We start from the raw sequence: 16961 nt of genomic DNA, 5'->3' as shown, positions 1-16961 counted from the left end.
TTCCTGTATCTCGCTCTCCTGAGGCAGGCGATACAGCGCTGAGTTCCTACCTACCTTGGCGGTATTGAGTAGCTGAATAAGTGCCTGATGCAAATGAGCGTTTGTGTACATTTACTGCTGTATTTATCACTGTGCGTCTGAAAACGCTGCTCCGGTATAAGGTAAATGCAGTAATGTTTTCCTACCTACTTATATGTATAGTATAGTTGAAAAATGTGCTAATTTTTCAAATGTATATTAATGCATTTTTCTGCTGCAGGGTACACTGGGCTCCACAGGGAATGACATTGGGGGTGTAGAGTAGGATCTTGATCAGAGGCACCAACAGGCTAAAAGCTTTGACTGTTCCCAGAATGCATAGCGCCGCCTCCTCTATAACCCCGCCCCCGTGCACAGGAGCTCAGTTTTGTAGTTGGTGCCATGCAGTGCAGGCATACAACAGGTGGGCTGCTCCGGCAGCCTTCAGAAGAGCTTTTTTAAGTGAAAAATGAAGACTTCAAGGGCTGCATCAGAGACACTGTGAGTGTTAGATGTCAGTCAGACGTCTCCTGCTGCAGCTCCATTACCTCCCCCAGTGGCGCTGTATACTCCCGCGCCTTGGTTGCCGGGTACTTACAGCGGAGGCTCCGGTTTTCATATGTCAGTCACACCCCACCGCAGCTTTCCAGGATCGCTTGGCCGCACTCAGGTAAGTGGGTCCCCCGGACGGGACCCGCTGGAAATCGCGATCCGGCGCGGCCGGTGGGAGACGGGCAGCGTGCGCTGGCGTGGACACTGTGGTAGTACAGGGACCCCACTAGACCACCAGGGCAAGGGCACAGGTCGGTTTTACTAAAAATCGTTTGCTATAAAGCCCGCAGTACCCAGTGGTGAAGTCCAGCAAGGGGATAAGGCTTTGACCTGTAGCCCCTCCCCCAGCCCCAGGGCGCTATTTAGAGTAAATGTTCCCGCCATAGAGCTGCATATCTCTCTCTCCCTCACTCCCTGTCAGCGTTTGGGCGCCATTAGGACAAGCTGAGCTGATCCTGGGACTGTTTAGGCAAATCCTCCTCTGTAAAGCCGCCTGCATGTCAGCGCTGTGCATTTTACACAACACTTAAGTATTCTATGTTAGTTAAGATACAGTGCATTTAGTCAGGGTTATTTAGTACAAGTACCCTGTGATATACATCCAGTCTTTCTCTGGCTGGGTCCACAGGATAACATTGGGATATGCCGGAGTGACAGCGGAAATGGCACCAATACGGTCACAAGCTTTCTGGCCTCCCAGGATGCATCGGGGCTTCACCATATAATCCCGCCCACTGACTCAGTCAAATAATTTTTTTTGTTTGGTGCGGCAGGAGCCGGACCATGGTCACAGGGCTGCTGTTAATAAAGCAGCCTGAAGCTTTTATTATGTTATTTTTATAGACTTACTATGTTTTTTGAGCGACTTTTCTTAACAGCGTCTTAAACGCATACGGGAAAGAGTCGCTCCAACAACTCCCCACCGGGTCGCAACAACGCTTACCTTCGCGGTACAGTGCTGTCTCGACGGGCGTCTGTGTCGGATGTTCTAGCAGGTCCAGCAGACGTAACCAGGCTGTGGCCGGAGCATGGGGGGAAGGTAAGTCTATGGATTTCCTCTTACTAGGGGGGTCCGAACACAGCTACACTGTATTGGTGGAGACCACAAACAGTGTGTTGATGCGCCGAACACTTTGAGTGCAACAGCGCTACACTCTAGGGATCATAGGCGCCAGGACTAGGGTGAGGCCGCGATCCTTAAAGTTTAAGTCAACGGGGGGAATCAGACGCTCTCCTGGCCGTCCCTCCTCCAAGTTCATGACCAGTTTCCGCGCGTCTCCCGTCCATGAACTGAATGACCTCACTTCCGTCTCAGACGCTACCACGAGGGTACTCGGTCGCAGCTTAGACGCTGCGGTTGTGTACACTAGAGATCCCGCCTAGACCGAGTCGCAGGCCTTAGCGTCTGTATACACGTGTAAGTCACTGAGCGTCCGTGTCTTGTATCAGTAATCAGAAAGGCAGTGTACACCAGTAGCGTCTTGCGAGCGTATTTGTTTGGATATGGAAATGTGGTGAGTCTCCCTGTATCCCGCTCTACGGAGGAAGGGTATACAGTACTAAAAATTCTCTCTACTTGTTAGTATGAATTGTTCATTTTAGTACATATTGCATATGAGATCTGTATATTACTGTTGTTTCTGCATGTTATGTTTGAAAAGAACCAGTTAAAAACACGTACACAAGTACAATTTTCCTACTTACTTGTAAGTTGTTATGGGGGTTGTATTCTCATATGACAATGTTTAATGCTTTAACATGTGACTGACTGCTAGTATGTGTGCTGACTTTTTTATGTCGTCAGTCCTATTCTGACCTTCAAATCAGGTGCTCGGTTGTGGTTAGATTGATCTCACTTCTATATATCCATATTTATCTTACGTCCTAGAGGATGCTGGGGACTCCGTAAAGGACCATGGGGAATAGACAGGCTCCACAGGAGACATGGGCACTAAAAAAGAACTTTAGGTATGGGTGTGCACTGGCTCCTCCCTCTATGCCCCTCCTCCAGACCTCAGTTTGATACTGTGCCCAGAGGAGACTGGGTGCATTACAGGGAGCTCTCCTGAGTTTCCTGGAAAAAAGTATTGTGAAAGGTTTTTTATTTTCAGGGAGACCTGCTGGCAACAGGCTCCCTGCATCGTGGGACAGAGGAGAGAGAAGCAGACCTACTTAAATGATAGGCTCTGCTTCTTAGGCTACTGGACACCATTAGCTCCAGAGGGAGTCAGAACGCAGGTTTCCCCTTGCGGTTCGTCCCAGAGCCGCGCCGCCGTCCTCGCAGAGCCGGAAGATAGAAGCCGGGTGAGTATAGGAAGGCAGAAGATTTCAGAGCTTCACCGAGGTAACGCGCAGCGGGAACGCTGCGCGCCATTGCTCCCACACAACACACACAGCGCACACTGTTGGGTGCAGGGGGGGCGCCCTGGGCAGCAATGTTATACCTCTAGGACTGGCTATATAGATATATACACTTTATTTGGTGTTATTTATGAGAATTCCCCGCCAGTTTGTTTAAAAGAGCGGGACCGAAGCCCGCCACTGAGGGGGCGGAGCTTGTTCCTCAGCACTCACCAGCGCCATTTTCTCCACAGCACACGCCGAGAAGCTGGCTCACCGGACTCTCCCCTGCTGATCACCGGTGACAGAGGGTTTTAAAGAAGGTGGGGGGGCACATAATTGGCGCAGTATATATATATATATATATATAAATAAATAAAAGAGCGCTAGATCTGGGTAATATTTTCCAGGGTTATTGGCGCTGGGTGTGTGCTGGCATACTCTCTCTCTGTCTCTCCAAAGGGCCTTGTGGGGGATCTATCTCCAGATTAGAGATTTCCCTGAGTGTGTGCAGCGTCGGTACGTGCGTGTCAGCATGTCTGAAGCGGAAGGCTCTCCTAGGGAAGAGGTGGAGCGCATGAGTGTGGTGTCTCCGTCGGCAACGCCGACACAGGACTGGTTGGATATGTGGGATGTCTTAAATGCAAATGTAAATTTATTGCACAAACGTTTGGACAAAGCAGAGTCCAGGGATTGTACAGGGGGTCATGCCCTGCCTTTCCCTATGTCACAGGGGCCTTCTGGGTCTCAAAAACGCCCACTTTCTCCAGTAGTAGACACAGATACCGACACGGATTCTGAATCCAGTGTCGATTATGATGAGGCGAGGTTGCAGCCAAAATTGGCAGAGAGTATTCATTATATGATTATTGCTATAAAGGGTGTGCTGCATATTACAGATGACCCCGCTGTTCCGAATCCAAGGGTCCACATGTTTAAAGAAAAGAAACCTGAGGTTACCTTTCCACCTTCTTTTGAATTAAATGAGTTATTTGAAAGGGCATGGGAAACTCCAGACAAGAAACTGCAGATTCCCAAAAGGATTCTTATGGCGTATCCTTTCCCGATCAAGGACAGGATACGGTGGGAATACTCCAAGGGTAGACAAAGCGTTGACGGGCCTTTCCAAAAAGGTGGCGCTGCCGTCTCAGGATACCACAACCCTCAGGGATCCTGCTGATCGCAAGCAGGAGACTACCTTGAAGTCAATTTACACACAAACTGGTACATTACTCAGGCCGGCAATAGCATCGGCTTGGGTTTGTAGCGCTGTAATAGCGTGGACAGATACCTTATCTGCTGATTTTGATACGATGGATAAGGAAACTATTTTGTTTACCCTGGGCCATATTAAGGATGCGGTCCTTTATATGAGAGAGGCTCAGAGGGATGTGGGCATACTGGGATCCAGAGCGAACGCTATGGCGATTTCTGCCGGGCGAGCACTGTGGACCCGACAGTGGACAGGTGATGCCGACACGAAACGGCATATGGAGGTTTTACCTTACAAGGGTGAGGAACTGTTTGGGGAAGGCCTCATTGACCTAGTTTCCACGGCTACGGCAGGTAAATCAGCTTTTTTACCTTATGTTTCCTCACAGCCTAAGAAAGCACCACATTATCAGATGCAGTCCTTTCGATCGCATAAATCCAAGAGAGCTCGGGGATCTTCCTTTCTTGCCAGAGATAAGGGCAAGGGGAAAAAGCTGCCAGCTACAGCCAGTTCCCAGGAACAGAAGTCCTCCCCGGCTTCTACTAAATCCACCGCATGAGACTGGGGCTCCGCTGGGGGAGTCCGCTCCAGTGGGGGCACGTCTTCGTCTTTTCAGCCAAGTCTGGGTTCACTCTCAGGTAGATCCCTGGGCAATAGACATTGTTTCCCAGGGGTACAAGCTGGAATTCGAAGAGGTGCCGCCTCGCCGGTTTTTCAAATCGGCACTACCGACTTCTTCCCCAGAGAGGGAAGTAGTTTTGGCAGCAATTCAAAAGTTGTGTGGTCGAAGTTCCCCTGCTGCAGCGGGGGGATGGGCTATTACTCAACCCTGTTTGTGGTCCCGAAACTGGACGGTTCGGTCAGACCCATTCTGAATTTAAAATCCTTAAACCTATACATAAAGAGGTTCAAGTTCAAGATGGAATCGCTCAGAGCGGTCATCGCAAGCCTGGAAGGGGGAGATTATATGGTGTCCCTGGACATAAAGGATGCATACCTTCATGTCCCCATATAATCAACCTCATCAGGCGTTCCTGAGATTTGTTGTGCAGGATTGTTATTACCAATTTCAGACGTTGCCGTTTGGGCTTTCCACGGCCCAGAGGATTTTTACCAAATTAATGGCGGAAATTATGGTGCTCCTGCGCAAGCAGGGGGTCACAATTATCCCATACTTGGACAATCTCCTGATAAAAGCGAGATCGAGAGAACAGTTGCTGGACAGCGTATCACTCTCCCTGAGGGTATTGCAACAACACGGTTGGATTCTTAATCTACCGAAGTCACAGTTAGTTCCAACGACCCGGTTGCCTTTCTTAGGCATGATTCTGGACACTGAACAGAAGAAGGTCTTTCTCCCAATGGAAAAGGCCCAGGAACTTCAGAGCTTGGTCAGAGACCTGTTAAAGCCAGACAGGGGGTCGGTACATCACTGCACTCGAGTTCTGGGGAAAATGGTGGCGTCTTACGAGGCCATTCCCTTCGGCAGGTTCCATGCAAGGACTTTTCAGTGGGACCTTCTGGACAAGTGGTCCGGGTCACATCTACAGATTCATCAGATGATCCGCCTGTCCCCCAGGGCTAGGGTATCTCTCCTGTGGTGGCTGCAGAGTGCTCACCTTCTAGAGGGTCGCAGGTTCGGCATTCAGGACTGGGTTCTGGTAAACACAGACGCGAGTCTCCGAGGATGGGGAGCAGTCACACAGGGAAGAAACTTCCAAGGTCTGTGGTCTGTGGTCAAGTCAGGAGGCTTGCCTACACATCAACGTACTGGAATTAAGGGCCATATACAACGGCCTTCGTCAAGCGGAGACTTTACTACTGGTTCTGATTCAGTCAGACAACATCACAGCAGTGGCACATGTAAACCGCCAAGGCGGCACAAGGAGTAGAGTGGCAATGGCAGAAGCCTCAAAGATTCTTCGATGGGCAGAGAGTCATGTAAGCGCTCTGACAGCAGTCTTCATTCCGGAGTGGACAACTGGGAAGCAGACTTCCTAAGCAGACACGATCTGCATCCAGGAGAGTGGGGACTTCATCAGGAAGTCTTCGCAGAGATTGCAAGTCAGTAGGGACTGCCTCAAGTAGACATGATGGCTTCACGCCTCAACAATAAACTTCCGAGATATTGCGCCAGGTCAAGGGACCCTCAGGCGGTTGCAGTGGACGCACTGGTGACACCGTGGGTGTTTCAGTCGGTCTATGTGTTCCCTCCTCTTCCACTCATCTGAGAATCATAAGACGAAGAGGGATTCAGACAATTATTGTTCCAGATTGGCTTCGAAGGGCCTGGTATCCGTATCTGCAGGAAATGTTCACAGAAGATCCGTGGCCTCTTCCTCTCAGGGAAGACCTGTTACAACAAGGGCCCTGTCTGTTCCAGGACTTACCGCGACTGCATTTGACGGCATGGCGGTTGAACGCAGGATCCTAGCGGAGAAAGGCATTCCTGATGAGGTCATTCCTACTCTGATAAAGGCTAGGAAGGAGGTGACATCGAAACATTATCACCGTATCTGGAGGAAGTATGTGTCTTGGTGCGAAGCCAAGACTGCTCCTCCGGAAGAATTCCATCTGGGCCGTTTTCTCCACTTCCTGCAAACTGGAGTGAATTTGGGCCTAAAGTTAGGCTCCATTAAGGTTCAGATTTCGGCCCTATCCATTTTCTTTCAAAAGTAATTGGCTTCTCTTCCAGAAGTCCAGACTTTCGTGAAAGGGGTGCTGCATATCCAGCCTCCTTTTGTGCCTCCAGTGGCACCATGGGACCTTAACGTGGTGTTACGGTTTCTTAAGTCTCACTGGTTTGAACCTCTTAAAACCGTTGAATTGAAGTAGCTCACTTGGAAGGTGGTCATGTTATTGGCCTTGGCTTCGGCGCGGCGAGTGTCGGATTTGGCGGCTTTGTCTCACAAATGCCCTTATCTGATTTTCCATGTGGATAGAGCTGAGTTGCGAACTCGTCCTCAATTTTTGCCTAAGGTGGTTTCTTCTTTTCATATGAACCAACCTATTGTGGTGCCTGTGGCTACAAGGGACGTGGAGGATTCTGAGTCCCTGGATGTGGTTAGGGCATTGAAAATTTATGTGGCCAGAACGGCTCGGGTTAGGAAAACAGAGGCCCTGTTTATCCTGTAAGCAGCCAACAAAGTTGGCGCTCCTGCTTCTAAGCAGACTATTGCTCGCTGGATCTGTAACACGATTCAGCAGGCTCATTCTACGGCTGGATTGCCGTTACCGAATTCGGTAAAGGCCCATTCCACTAGGAAGGTGGGCTCTTCTTGGGCGGCTGCCCGAGGCGTCTCGGCATTACAACTTTGCCGAGTGGCGACTTGGTCAGGTTCAAACACTTTTGCAAAATTCTACAAGTTTGATACCTTGGCTGAGAAGGACCTCATGTTTGCTCATTCCGTGCTGCAGAGTCATCCGCACTCTCCCGCCCATTTTGGAGCTTTGGTATAATCCCCATGGTCCTTACGGAGTCCCCAGCATCCTCTAGGACGTAAGAGAAAATAAGATTTTAAACCTACCGGTAAAATCTTTTTCTCCTAGTCCGTAGAGGATGCTGGGCGCCCGTCCTGCAAGACTTGTATATAGTTGTTGCTTACATAAGGGTTATGTTTCAGTTTGGATCAGTCTTGAACTGATACTGTTTTGTTTCATACTGTTGACTGGTTCGTATATCCCATGTTATACGGTGTGAATGGTGTGGCTGGTATGAATCTTGCCCTTGGATTTCCAAAATCCTTTCCTCGTATTGTACGTCTCCTCTGGGCACAGTTTCTCTAACTGAGGTCTGGAGGAGGGGCATAGAGGGAGGAGCCAGTGCACACCCATACCTAAAGTTCTTTTTTAGTGCCCATGTCTCCTGTGGAGCCAGTCTATTCCCCATGGTCCTTACGGAGTCCCCAGCATCCTCTACGGACTAGGAGAAAAAGACTTACCGGTAGGTTTAAAATCTTATTATAGGTGATTTTCAGTCACAAATTGTGTAGTCATTAACAGAATATTACCATGTCTGTGAGCGGCAAAAGTGACGAGGAGAACTTCTCAGGCACTCCTACATCCCTAACATGCTTATCTTGTAAGACAGGGTTAATTGGTATGGACCAGTTAGTCACTTATGAGGGGTTGGGTGCGAATTGTTTTGCTTTTCAACAAAGTAAAAAACAGGATTTGGTTCAACCACCAACAGAGCCACCATGGAATATGTTCACAAAGACTTTGTCTTCAATAGCGGACAGGTTAACTCCGGTAGCACCACCCCAAAGGTTAGGTTACACTATTAACCCATACATGCAGCTCCCTTCCTACGGCTTGGTTCCAGTAGCCTCTACAAGTAACCAAGGGACAGGTAAGACTAAGACAGATGCATCTATGTGGCAGACTACACAAGATGATACAACAGATGATGATACAGTATATTCAAATACTCCATATGATGATCAGTCGCAGAGTTTTAGTTCAGAGGATGTAGCTGAACTTATTGATGCTGTGAAGGCTGTTCTCTCTTTGGAAGAGCCAGCCAAGACAGTGTTAAAGTCTAAAGCACCTGTGTTTAAACAAACAAAGTCAGTTAAAACTGTATTCCCAGCGTCAGATAAACTGCCGGAAATGGATGAGTCTTGGGCGACGCCCAGTAGAAAGTATAGGATTCCGAAAAGATGGGATTCTTATTATCCATTTCCAGCTATGGATTGTTCGAAAAGAGAAGTTCATCCAAAAGTAGATGCACATGTACTGCGACTTGTGCATAAATCTGCTTTACCACTGTCATCTACCTCACTAAATGATGTCACAGACAGAAGGGTAGATAGCCTTTTGAAAAATATATTTTCTCTAGTAGGAGCAGTGGTAAGACCTGCTATGGCTTCGGCCTGGGTAGCAAAGGCAATGGGCGAATGGATAGAGGAACTAGAGAATGGCCTTTCTTCTCCTAATAGGGAGCAAGAGTATTATTAAGCCATTTAAGACAATCTGCCCAATACTTGGAAGAAGCAGCAATTGATATGGGTACAGTTGCTTCTAAAGCTTCAGCCTTGACAATAGCCGCTCGTAGAGCAGTTTGGCTATGTACCTGGAAAGCAGATGCAGAATCCAAGAAAGAATTGGAAGCATTGCCTTTCATTGGCAATATATTGTTTGGAAAACGATTATCTGATATCCTAGAATCAGAGGCTGAATCAAAGAAGGTCAGATTTCAAGTCAAAGGGTTCAAAGTTTCGCCCATTTCGATGGCAAAGCAAAGCGAAAGCTAAAGAGGAGTCTAAGCAGCCCCAGTCCAATAGATCGGCCAGGGGTAGGAAGCAATGGGCTAGTAGAAAGCCAGCTTCCAAGCCTGAACAGAAACCATCAGCCTGAAGAGACGGGCCTCCGCCTGGAGGATTCCAGGGTTGGGGGCCGACTCCTTCATCTTGAACACATATGGCAACAGTCGACAACAGATGCTTGGGTGCAGAAGGTGGTATCTCAGGGGTATGGGTTCCCATTCAGGAGGCAGCCTCCTCAAAGATTTTTTTTGCACCAGCCCATCTCGTATAGAGTCGAAGGCCAATGCCCTGCATGAAGCAGTCCAAAAATTACTGCAGTCAGGTGTGATTGTCCCAGTACCTCCATCACAAAGGGGACAGGGGTTTTACTCCAATCTATTTCTGATCCAAAAGCCAAATGGGTCATTTCGACCAATTCTCAATCTGAAAATGTTAAACAAATACATTTGGATCCCAAGGTTCCACATGGAGACATTACGCTCCATAATGTTGGCTATGGAACCGGGAGATTACATGGTATCTTTGGATGTACAGGATGCTTACCTACATGTGCCTATAGCACGGTCTCATCAGTGCTACCTCAGGTTTGCCATCCTTCAGGAACATTTTCAGTTCCAAGCCTTGCCCTTTGGGCTAGCAACAGCACCCAGGGTGTTTACCAAGATTATGGTGGTTATGGCATCTTATCTCCGCAAGCAAGGGATAAGAATAGTCCCATTTCTCGGACGTCCTAAGTGGATGCTGGGGACTCCGTAAGGACCATGGGGAATAGCGGCTCCGCAGGAGACTGGGCACAAAAGTAAAGCTTTAGAACTACCTGGTGTGCACTGGCTCCTCCCCCTATGACCCTCCTCCAAGCCTCAGTTAGATTTTTGTGCCCGAACGAGAAGGGTGCACACTAGGTGGCTCTCCTGAGCTGCTTAGTGAAAAGTTTAGTTTTAGGTTTTTTATTTTCAGTGAGACCTGCTGGCAACAGGCTCACTGCATCGAGGGACTAAGGGGAGAAGAAGCGAACTCACCTGGGTGCAGAGTGGATTGGGCTTCTTAGGCTACTGGACATTAGCTCCAGAGGGACGATCACAGGCCCAGCCATGGATGGGTCCCAGAGCCGCGCCGCCGGCCCCCTTACAGAGCCAGAAGACAGAAGAGGTCCGGAAAATCGGCGGCAGAAGACGTCCTGTCTTCAACAAGGTAGCGCACAGCACTGCAGCTGTGCGCCATTGCTCTCAGCACACTTCACACTCCGGTCACTGAGGGTGCAGGGCGCTGGGGGGGGGCGCCCTGAGACGCAATAAAAACACCTTGGATGGCAAAAAATGCATCACATATAGCTCCTGGGCTATATGGATGCATTTAACCCCTGCCAGAATACATAGAAAAACGGGAGATAAGGCCGCCGATAAGGGGGCGGAGCCTATCTCCTCAGCACACTGGCGCCATTTTCCCTCACAGCTCCGTTGGAGGGAAGCTCCCTGGCTCTCCCCTGCAGTCACTACACTACAGAAAGGGTTAAATAAGAGAGGGGGGCACTAATTAGGCGCAGTATTATTAATAAAACAGCAGCTATAAGGGAAAAACACTTCTATAAGGTTATCCCTGTATATATATAGCGCTCTGGTGTGTGCTGGCAAACTCTCTCTCTGTCTCCCCAAAGGGCTAGTGGGGTCCTGTCCTCTATCAGAGCATTCCCTGTGTGTGCGCTGTATGTCGGTACGTTTGTGTCGACATGTATGAGGAGAAAAATGATGTGGAGACGGAGCAGATTGCCTGTAATAGTGATGTCACCCCCTAGGGGGTCGACACCTGAGTGGATGAACTGTTGGAAGGAATTACGTGACAGTGTCAGCTCTGTATAAAAGACAGTGGTTGACATGAGACAGCCGGCTACTCAGCTTGTGCCTGTCCAGACGTCTCATAGGCAGTCAGGGGCTCTAAAGCGCCCGTTACCTCAGATGGCAGATATAGACGCCGACACGGATACTGACTCCAGTGTCGACGGTGAAGAGACAAATGTGACTTCCAGTAGGGCCACACGTTACATGATTGAGGCAATGAAAAAAGTTTTACACATTTCTGATAATACGAGTACCACCAAAAAGGGGTATTATGTTCGGTGAGGAAAAACTACCTGTAGTTTTCCTGAATCTGAGAAATTAAATGAGGTGTGTGATGATGCGTGGGTTTCCCCCGATAACAACTGATAATTTCTAAATGTTATTGGCATTATATCCTTTCCCGCCAGAGGTTAGGGTGCGTTGGGAAACACCCCCTAGGGTGGATAAAGTGCTCACACGCTTGTAAGGGCTCTACCCTCTCCTGAGATGGCCGCCCTTAAGTATCCTGCTGATAGAAAGCAGGAGGGTATCCTAAAATGTATTTACACACATACTGGTGTTATACTGCGACCAGCAATCGCCTCAGCCTGGATGTGCAGTGCTGGGTTGGCGTGGTCGGATTCCCTGACTGAAAATATTGATAACCTAGATAGGGACAGTATATTATTGCCTATAGAGCATTTAAAAGATGCGTTTCTATATATGCGTGATGCACAGCGGAATATTTGCCGACTGGCATCAAGTCTAAGTGCGTTGTCCATTTCTACCAGTAGAGGGTTATGGACACGACAGTGGTCAGGTGATGCGGATTCCAAATGGCATTTGGAAGTATTGCCCTATTAAGGGGAGGAGTTATTTGGGGTCGGTCTTTCAGACCTGGTGGCCACGGCAACAGCTGGGAAATCCACGTTTGTACCCCAGGTCGCCTCTCAACATGAGAAGACGCCGTATTATCAGGCGCAGTCTTTTCGTGGGCAAGCGGGCAAAAGGTTCCTCATTTCTGCCCCGTGACAGAGGGAGAGGAAAAAGGCTGCAGAAAATCAGCCAGTTCCCAGGAACAGAAACCCTCTCCCGCCTCTGCCAAGCTCTCAGAATGACGCTGGGGCTTTACAAGCAGAATCAGGCACGGTGGGGGGCCCGTCTCAATGAATTTCAGCGCGCAGTGGGCTCACTCGCAAGTAGACCCCTGGATCCTTCAGGTGATATCTCAGGGGTACAAATTGGAATTCGAGACGTCTCCCCCTCGCCGTTTCCTAAAGTCGGCTTTACCGATGTCTCCTTCTGACAGGGAGACAGTTTTGGAAGCCATTCACAAGCTGTATTCCCAGCAGGTGATAATCAAGGTACCCCTCCTGCAACAGGGAACGGGGTATTATTCCACACTGTTGTGGTACCGAAGCCGGACGGCTCGGTGAGACCGATTCTAAATCTAAAATCTTTGAACACTTACATACAGAGGTTCAAATTCAAGATTGGGTCACTCAGAGCAGTGATTAAGAAACCTGGAATAAGGGGACTACATGATGTCTCGGGACATCAAGGATGCTTACATTCATGTCCAAATTTACCCTTCTCACCAAGGGTACCTCAGGTTTATGGTACAGAACTGTCACTATCAGTTCAGACGCTGCCGTATGGATGGTCCACGGCACCCCGGGTCTTTACCAAGGTAATGGCCGAAATGAGGATATTCCTTCGAAGGAAGGGAATTTTAGTTATCCCTTACTTGGACGATTCCCTGATAAGGGTAAGATCCAGGGAACAGTTGGAGGTCGGTGTAGCACTATCTCAGGTAGTGTTGCGGCAGCACGATTGGATTCTCAATATTCCAAAATCGCAGCTGGTTCCGACGACTCGTCTTCTGTTCCTAGGGATGGTCCTGGACACAGTCCAGAAAAAGGTGTTTCTCCCGGAGGAGAAAGCCAGGGAGTTATCCGAGCTAGTCAGGAACCTCCTAAAACCGAGCCAAGTCTCAGTGCATCAATGCACAAGGGTTCTGGGTAAAATGGTGGCTTCCTACGAAGCAATCCCATTCGGCAGATTCCACGCAAGAACTTTTCAGTGGGACCTGCTGGACAAATGGTCCGGGTCGCATCTTCAGATGCATCAGCGGATAACCCTGTCACCAAGGACAAGGGTGTCCCTCCTGTGGTGGTTGCAGAGTGCTCATCTTCTAGAGGGCCGCAGATTCGGCATTCAGGACTGGGTCCTGGTGACCACGGATGCCAGCCTGCAAGGCTGGGGAGCAGTCACACAGGGAAGGAATTTCCAGGGCTTATGGTCAAGCCTGGAGACATCACTTCACATAAATATCCTGAAGCTAAGGGCCATTTACAATGCTCTAAGCTTAGCAAGACCTCTGCTTCAAGGTCAGCCGGTGTTGATCAAGTCGTACAACATCACGGCAGTCACCCACGTAAACAGACAGGGTGGCACAAGAAGCAGGAGGGCAATGGCAGAAGCTGCAAGGATTCTTCGCTGGGCGGAAAATCATGTGATAGCACTGTCAGCAATTCCGGGAGTGGACAACTGGGAAGCAGACTTCCTCAGCAGACACGACCTCCACCCGGTAGAGGGGGGACTTCACCCAGAAGTCTTCCACATGATTATAAACCGTTGGGAAAAACTCGACAGGTATTGCGCCAGGTCAAGGGACTCTCAGGCAATAGCTGTAGACGCTCTGGTAACACCGTGGGTGTACCAGTCAGTGTATGTGTTCCCTCCTCTGCCTCTCATACCCAAGGTACTGAGATTGATAAGATGGAGAGGAGTAAGCACTATATTCGTGGCTCCAGATTGGCCAAGAAGGACTTGGTAACCGGAACTTCAAGAGATGCTCACGGAGGATCCGTGGCCTCTACCTCTAAGAAGGGACCTGCTCCAGCAAGGACCCTGTCTGTTCCAAGACTTACCGCGGCTGCGTTTGACGGCATGGCGGTTGAACGCCGGATCCTGAAGGAAAAAAGGCATTCCGGATGAAGTCATCCCTATCCTGATCAAAGCCAGGAAGGATGTAACCGCAAAACATTATCACCGCATTTGGCGAAAATATGTTGCGTAGTGCGAGGCCAGTAAGGCCCGACGGAGGAAATTCAACTGGGTCGATTCCTACATTTCCTGCAAACAGGAGTGTCTATGGGCCTAAAATTGGGGTCCATTAAGGTTCAAATTTCGGCCCTGTCAATTTTCTTCCAAAAAGAACTAGCTTCAGTCCCTGAAGTTCAGACGTTTGTAAAAGGGGTACTGCATATACAGCCTCCTTTTGTGCCTCCAGTGGCACCTTGGGATCTCAATGTAGTTTTTGGGTTCCAAAAGTCACATTGGTTTGAACCACTTAAATCTGTGGAGTTAAAATATCTCACATGGAAAGTGGTCATGCTGTTGGCCCTGGCCTGGGCCAGGCGCGTGTCAGAATTGGCGGCTTTATCCTGTAAAAGCCCTTATCTGATTTTCCATTTCGGACAGGGCGGAATTGAGGACTCGTCCTCAGTTTCTCCCTAAGGTGGTTTCAGCGTTTCACCTGAACCAATCTATTGTGGTGCCTGCGGCTACTAGGGACTTGGAGGACTCCAAGTTGCTAGACGTTGTCAGGGCCCTGAAAATATATGTTTCCAGGACGGCTGGAGTCAGAAAATCTGACTCCCTGTTTATCCTGTATGCACCCAACAAGCTGGGTGCTCCTGCTTCTAAGCAGACTATTGCTCGTTGGATTTGTAGTACAATTCAGCTTGCACATTCTGTGGCAGGCCTGCCACAGCCAAAAATCTGTAAATGCCCACTCCACAAGGAAGATGGGCTCATCTTGGGCGGCTGCCCGAGGGGTCTCGGCTTTACAACTTTGCCGAGCAGCTACTTGGTCAGGAGCAAATACGTTTGTAAAATTCTACAAAATTGATACCCTGGCTGAGGAGGACCTGGAGTTCTCTCATTTGGTGCTGCAGAGTCATCCGCACTCTCCCGCCCGTTTGGGAGCTTTGGTATAATCCCCATGGTCCTTACGGAGTCCCCAGCATCCACTTAGGACGTTAGAGAAAATAAGAATTTACTTACCGATAATTCTATTTCTCGTAGTCCGTAGTGGATGCTGGGCGCCCATCCCAAGTGCGGATTGTCTGCAATACTGGTACATAGTTATTGTTACCAGAAAAATCGGGTTATTGCTGTAGTGAGCCATCTTTTCTAGAGGCTCCTCTGTTATCATGCTGTTAACTGGGTTTAGATCACGAGTTATACGGTGTGATTGGTGTGGCTGGTATGAGTCTTACCCGGGATTCAAAATCCTTCCTTATTGTGTACGCTCGTCCGGGCACAGTATCCTAACTGAGGCTTGGGGGAGGAGCCAGTGCACACCAGGTAGTTCTAAAGCTTTACTTTTGTGCCCAGTCTCCTGCGGAGCCGCTATTCCCCATGGTCCTTACGGAGTCCCCAGCATCCACTACGGACTACGAGAAATAGAATTATCGGTAAGTAAATTCTTATTATTTCGACGACCTGTTAATCCTAGCACATTCGCAGGAATTACTTTTGAGCCATCTTCAACAGACAATAGTTTGTTTACAGAGACACGGGTGGCTCATAAATTGGGAAAAGTCGTCTCTGAATCCGTCACAGCAGATGGTTCATTTGGGGGCCATATTGGATTCAGACCTACAGAAAGTTCTCTTACCAGAGAAAAAGATAGTCAAGGTGCAGGTCATGACTCAGGAAGCGTTGCACGCCCAGACAATGTCAGTCCATGCAGCAATGCGACTGTTGGGTCTGATGGTATCAACCTTCGACATGGTGGAATATGCGCAATTCCACTCCAGACCATTTCAGCACCTTATTCTGACCAAATGGAACGGAAATCATCAGTCGATAAAAAAGCAGATGATAAAGTTTCCAGTAAACGTAAAAAGGTCTCTAGCGTGGTGGCTACAGACAGACCATTTAAACAAGGGGAGACCCTTCTGGATAAAAGAATGGCAAGTCCTAACAACAGATGCCAGTCTGCAAGGCTGGGGTGCGGGACTCGGAAGCCTTTGTTTCCAGGGAAAATGGACCATAAGGGAAAGTCGCCTGCCAATAAATCTGTTGGAAATAAGGGCCATTTATATGGCTCTAGTTCAGGCAAAGGACAGTCTACAAGGAAGACCGGTCCAGATTCGCTCAGACAATGCGACAGCAGTAGCGTACCTCAATCATCAAGGAGGAACTCACAGTAAAAGATTGATGGAGGAAGTAACTCCCATTCTAAGATGGGCAGAACTTCATCTCCCAGCATTGTCGGCAGTGTTTGGCCCAGGTGTACTGAACTGGGAAGCGGATTTTCTCAGTCGACACACCATACAGGAAACCGAATGGGCATTACACCCAGAAGTGTTTCAGACAATAGTGAACAGATGGGGTCTACCAGAGATAGACCTCATGGCGTCTCGTCTAAACAACAAAGTTCCGAAGTACGGATCGAGAACAAAGGATCCCGGAGCGGTCCTTGTAGACGCACTGTCAGTAGAATGGAAGTTTCATCTGGCGTATCTGTTCCCTCCAATATCTCTGTTACCCAGAGTAGTGAGAAAAATAAAGCAAGCAAAGGGAGCAATAGTTCTAATAGCTCCAGCTTGGCCAAGAAGGCATTGGTACACAGATCTTCGGAGAATGTCCGTGGAAGCACCGATACTGCTCCCTCAACGTCCAAATCTGCTAATGCAGGGTCCTTGTTGGCACAGCCATCTGGATCATCTGTCTTTGATGGCG

At 48.9% G+C, this 16961-nt stretch overlaps 1 protein-coding gene across 1 annotated transcript in view; it reads left to right on the top strand.

Annotated features, from left to right (window-relative positions):
- The window catches only part of REC114 (REC114 meiotic recombination protein), a 693231-nt gene that overhangs the window by 606361 nt on the left and 69909 nt on the right, over positions 1 to 16961 (top strand). The window lies entirely within an intron of this gene.

The sequence above is a fragment of the Pseudophryne corroboree genome, chromosome 6 (assembly GCF_028390025.1).
Source record: "Pseudophryne corroboree isolate aPseCor3 chromosome 6, aPseCor3.hap2, whole genome shotgun sequence".
NCBI classification, from domain to species: domain Eukaryota; kingdom Metazoa; phylum Chordata; class Amphibia; order Anura; family Myobatrachidae; genus Pseudophryne; species Pseudophryne corroboree.
This window is presented reverse-complemented; position numbering and strand designations above follow the sequence as displayed.